Below are 5,947 nucleotides of genomic sequence, written 5' to 3' on the forward strand. Positions count from 1 at the left end.
ACCAAGCAGCAACAGGAAACGACTGCCCACAACAGGAAGTGATGATGTCGCGTCGGCGCTGCAGCCCCACTCCCAGCCTGTTAGCCAATCCCAGTCGATTCCTCGAAAAGCCTCGGAGGGAGGAGGAAGAGGACGGCAGAGGACGCGGCAAGGCGGGCCACGGTTTGGAAAAGGAAAGCTGCTGCGACGCCCACCACGTGACAGGCCCCACCCTCCTCCGCCATTTTGAATTGCGCCGAGATATTCGCGTTCTGAGAATTGTGGGAACCTTCGCTTTCCCATTTTGAAAGCTGAAGGACGTCACCGTCTGACTCTTTGAAGCCTTTTTCAGAGGGCGAGAAATTTGATATTAGTTTTACCTGGCATGGATTCACACAATCAGGCCAGCTCAATTAATACAGCATTCTACTTTTCATTCAGGATATTTATTGAGCGTCAACTGTATGTCAAGTGAGATTTTAGTAGAGACCAAAATTAAGAAATAAGAAATTAAATAAGAAATTAAAATAGATAAAAATTCCAGTTCTCATAGATTTTTATAATCTAGGGGCAGGGGACAATAATTTTTTAAAGCAAATACATATCACGTGATAAAACTACAGAGGAAAATAAAGCGAGGAAGAGGGGGACGAGACAGTGCCCTGTAGGGACAAACCGGGATTGCGACATTTGAAAGATAGGAACAAACGATCTCTTCGAGGCGGTAAACCTCAGAAGTACTTTGGAAAAAGGGCGGTGCGTGTAAAAGGGTGGGAAAATCTGATAATGTTGGAATTCGTAAAAGGGCAGTTAGGAAAGGCTTTTCTTGGACCATAAAGCCTGAAAGAATCGAGGGAATGCGCCACACAGCATGCCACGCCCATTGTCACAGTTAAAGGAAAACAACCCTACTCAAGTTTTTAGGATGTTCTTTGTTTCTTTTCCTATTTTTATGTTTTCTGATAACATGCCAGCTATGCTGGCTTTCTTACTATTTTTCCAACAAACGTAACTTATTTCCAGCTCACGTCCTTTAGCCAGACTGGAATATTTTCCTTTCATATCTTTACTTTCAAAGCCTCATAATTATCACCTCCCTAGAGAAGCCTTTCCTGACCAGCCTACCTAAAATAACAACTTCCCCCAACCCTTTACCTTACCTGCTCAATTTTCTGTAAAGCATTTACTCTGAAAAATGTTATTATTTTATTTACCCTACTCTTTAAGAGCAGTAAACATCTATTTTGTTACTTAGGGTCCCCCAAAGAACACATAGGAAGCCCTCAAATATATTTTGAGAGAATTTCCCCCTCCACATGATGGACGTTATATTAGCCTGGAATGTAAGTAAAGTATTTCACTTTAAGCTATTAATACTCTATCCCTCAAGGTTAACTCTTCAGCTTCCCAGCAAGCTCACTGATAATGTCATTTTTAATAGTGTGATACATGATTTAAGTGTTGTGTCTCAACCCGGTTTTTACATAATCGTGTAGTAGAATGCTTGTGTTTTCCTTGAATGTGTACAGTGAATTTTTCAATGGTCTGTAATTTCCATTAAGCCTGATATTCAGGTTATGGCAAAATATTACCCACTTCTTAAATATATTTTTGAGGCATATGTGGCTTCATGTAGAATATAAAATCATAAAAGTGGAAGAAAATATAGCTTTGGGAATGCAGAAGAACTTTCTAAACATGATACAAAATCCATAAAGGGAAAGACTGATAAAGACAACTTTGCAAATAAAAGTAAAGCTTCTGCATGTCAAATTACAAGGTTACAAAAGTTAAAAGACAAATGACAAACTGAAAAAAAAAATTTCAACAAGGCGTATGACATCTAACGAATGATATCTTTATAATGAAACACAAATGACACCTTGCAAAAATGCTACATATATGATAAACACATATGGCTAATATCACTCACTATTCTATAAAGAGCTATTATTATTATTATTATTTACAAGACAGAGTCTCACTTTGTTGTCATCAGGGGAGTGCTGTAGCATCACAGCTCACAGCAACCTCCAGCTCTTGGGCTTAGGCAATTCTCTTGTCTCACCCTTGCAAGTAGCTAGGACTACAGCCACCCATCGCAATGCCTGGCTATTTTTTTGTTGCAGTTTGGCCAGGACTGGTTCGAACCTGCCACTCTCTGTATATGGGGCCCATGCCCTACTCACTGAGCCACAAGCATCGCCCTATAAATTAATTTTTTAATTTATTTTTTATTATTAAATCATAGCTGTGTATATTAATGCAATCATGGGATACCATACACTGGTTTTATACACCATTTGACGTATTTTCATCACACTGGTTAACATAGCCTTCCTGGCATTTTCTTAGTTATTGTGTTAAGACATTTATATTCTACATTCAGTAAGTTTCACATGTACGCTTGTAAGATGCACCATAAGTGTGGTCCCACCAATTACCCTCCTCTGCCCATCCTCCCCCCTCCCCTCCCTTCCCTTTCCTCTTTCCCCATATTCTTAGGTTATAATTGGGTTATAGCTTGAAAGCTATAAATTAGTTTCATAGTAGGGCTGAGTACATTGGATACTTTTTCTTCCATTCTTGAGATACTTTACTAAGAAGAATATGTTCCAGCTCCATCCACATAAACACGAAAGAGGTAAAAAGTTTCCATCTTTCTTTAAGGCTGCATATAAATTAATTTTTTAAAAGATAAATGCCCTATGTTTAAAATGTGCAAAAGATGTGAATGGACAGTTCAGAAAAGGAGGAAACACTTGGCTGACGCAAACGGAAATCAAAACTCACTTGCAATCAAAAATGACAATAAAAACAATGAATTCTCTCTTTGCCTATTAGAATGTAAAAGATTTAAAAATTGATAACATTAGGTATTGAGGAAGATCCTATGAAGTGGGAAAAAGGACAAGAATTTCACAATCTTCCTTTCATTTCAACAAAATGTATTGATCATCTACTTTGGTTGCTGGGGATATATCACTAGCTATATTAATAAACCGTAGAATGGAAGATCCTGATCTCTGGCAAGACAGAAATTAGACAGATACTTAAATGTAAGGAACATTACAAAGGAGACATGCAGGTCCAACGCAGAGTATATAAAAGGAACATTTAACCAAAAGAAACTGCCATTTTTAGTTGAGGCCTAAAGGAAAAGTAATGGTTCAGGGTGGGAAGGAGATGAGGGAGTAACCCTGGGAGAGGGAATAACTTGTACACATTCTCTGGAGTTAGAAAGGGGAGGCTGGGGAAGTCAAAGAATTTTCTCTAGCAAATACTCTATTTTATTCTCTTCATAGCATTTATCAGCATGGAATTTACATTGTTTATTTTGTTTATTGATTTTATTTATATGTTTATAATTTGTTAGTCTTCCCACTGTCCCCTCACCCTGAAGGAGGGTAAGCTCCATTAGAATTGAGGCTTTGCGCTACGTCTTCATTGCTGTAATTTCCTAGCCTAAAATATCTAATGGGCACTTAATCAATATTTGTTGAATGATTCAGCAAATTAGCTTGCAGTTCAAATTAGAGATTTTGCATCTTATCCTAAGAGCAGTAGGAAGTTGTTGAAGAGTTTTAGAAAGAACAGTCATATGAGCTGATGAGAAGTTTTTTTTTTTTTTTTTAAAGGTCTATTATGTCTGTCTTCTATTGGCTGCGGACATGTATGTTTGAAACTGCACTTTTCTTCATAGTGGATAACCTCAATGTTTTAAGAGTCCAGTCCTCCTTTATCTTTAAGAAACTTTAATGGTTTTGTTTTTAAATAAAGACACCCACAAAATATGTTTTTTAGTTTAGATATTGCCTCTAATATCAATAAAACTTTTTTTATTTTTTGAATCAGAATCACCACCCCAAATCAATTTAACCAAAGAACTAATGTCTGCCTCTTTGCCAAAGTTCATTCTTTTAAGAATTGAGAATAAAATTCAAGATATGAATGAATTCTGAATATTTTTTCTGTTTTCCCTGCCGGAAAGAAATAGCAAGATTGAAAGAGACAAGTGAAAGATAATCAGTAATTCATTATTCATTCAGTCAAGTCATTCATTCAACAAATACTTATTGTGTGCTGAGGCTCTTTGCTAGGTCCTGGGGGTATAGATATAAAAGATATAATCTCTGTCTGAGGTTCACAAACCAAGAGAAGAGATGCATCCTGGAAGGTTGTAGTTTCATCTACCACCATTTTTTTTAAAGTAAGAATTATCTAAAACTGATGCATAGATTATATTGTAGGTGCTCAGGTATCACTCTTTATGAAGTCTTGTTCACAAGTTTGTACTTGTAGAATGTCAGAGGTCTTAAAAATAATTGAAAGATTGGAGAGTAAAGCAACAAAGTATGTGAGTAATGCTCTTTTATTCCTTTCCTTCTGTAAAAGTATTTTTAACCTAAAAGTCTTAAAAACAGCATCTTGTATTTTCACTTTAGGATTAATAGAAAAGATTATAATGGCTTTTGTTTCTGGCAGCACACTGCCTTGTTGATGCTGGCATAGTTATTGAAAACCTTTTAGTTTCTCTAGAGTTCACTTTATCTCTTTGAAAAAGGTATATTTTGGTACACATATCTTCCCACAAATGCCTTGTAACTTAATTAACTGGGGTTGTTATCTCCCAGCAAAATATTCTCTAGAAATAGGAAGTATTATTGCAAATATTCAGACATAGTAGAAACAAAGTATGTACTCATGCCTGGTTAATTACATTAATATCAGGGCAACTCAGAGCAAATTTACTTCCATGCCTTTCCCCCACCCCCAGCTATTACAGCTTCAGTGAAAGGCTTCTTACATTCTGTGCTTCCTGGAAATATAAAGTAACTTGCCCAGTGAAGCACTATCAAGTGCCTTACATATCCAATCATAAAGATTTCAGATGCTCTGGTTTAGAAAGCACAGGGCAGTTTTCCAACTTATACCAAAGAAACTACATAGTAATCTTCTTTTAATGAATTAAGAGCAATATAACGGGGAGAAACCAAAAGATATAATATTAGAGAAGATATAATATTACTATCTTATCTCCAATTACTGTAGTAGTCTCTTTTAATAAATAGGTTCTTGGGCGGCACCTGTGGCTCAAAGGAGTAGGGCACCGACCCCATATGCCGGAGGTGGCAGGTTCAAACCCAGCCCCGGCCAAAAACAGCAAAAAAAAAAAAAAAAAAAAAAAAAAATAGGTTCTCTGACATTGAATTGTTTAAACCAGTGGTTCTCAACCTTCCTAATGCCGCAACCCTTCAATACATTTCCTGTGGGTTGCGACCCACAGGTTGAAAATTGCTGGTTTAAACTGTGAAGAACGAAATGTTTACAGTAGAGTAGGTTGATTATGCACTGTCTCTGACATCAAACAACTTCATACCAAGTTTTTCCTTGGAGACAAGATGACTCCACTCCTGCTTCTTATCTTGATCCTCTATAATCACTATGAAAACCTCAAGTCTATCTAGCCCTGCACCTACCTAAACTCTCATATCTGTAAGATGTCAGCTATAAATCCACTTCTGTCTCACCTGCACTGTTCTCCACCATTCCCGACACTATCCACCACGCCCTGTGAGACCATGCATTCAATACTAATACTTTGCCCACTGTTCTTAGTCTATTTGGTAGACTCTACTCAGCATTTTGACTGAAAAGTGCTAGCTTCCAAAAGACCTCCTCTGCCCCAAGGACTCGAAGAGAGAGAAAAAAAAATTCAAGTAAAGACAAACATCCTTCATAGCTCAAATGCAGAAGGGGGTTTAGGAAGGGTGCTTAATTAAAATACGGATTCCAGACCAGGAGCAGTGGCAGGATAAATGCCTGTAATCACAACTATTTGGGAAGCTAAAGTTGTGTTCAAGACTAGACTGGGCAATGTATCTTGTCTCAAAAAAAAAAAATACAGATTCCAGGCCTATGCAAAGATTCTGATTGAGACGTTTTAGGGTGGCACTCAGGAATCTTT

This window comes from Nycticebus coucang, chromosome X (genome assembly GCF_027406575.1).
Source record: "Nycticebus coucang isolate mNycCou1 chromosome X, mNycCou1.pri, whole genome shotgun sequence".
In the NCBI taxonomy this organism is placed as follows: domain Eukaryota; kingdom Metazoa; phylum Chordata; class Mammalia; order Primates; family Lorisidae; genus Nycticebus; species Nycticebus coucang.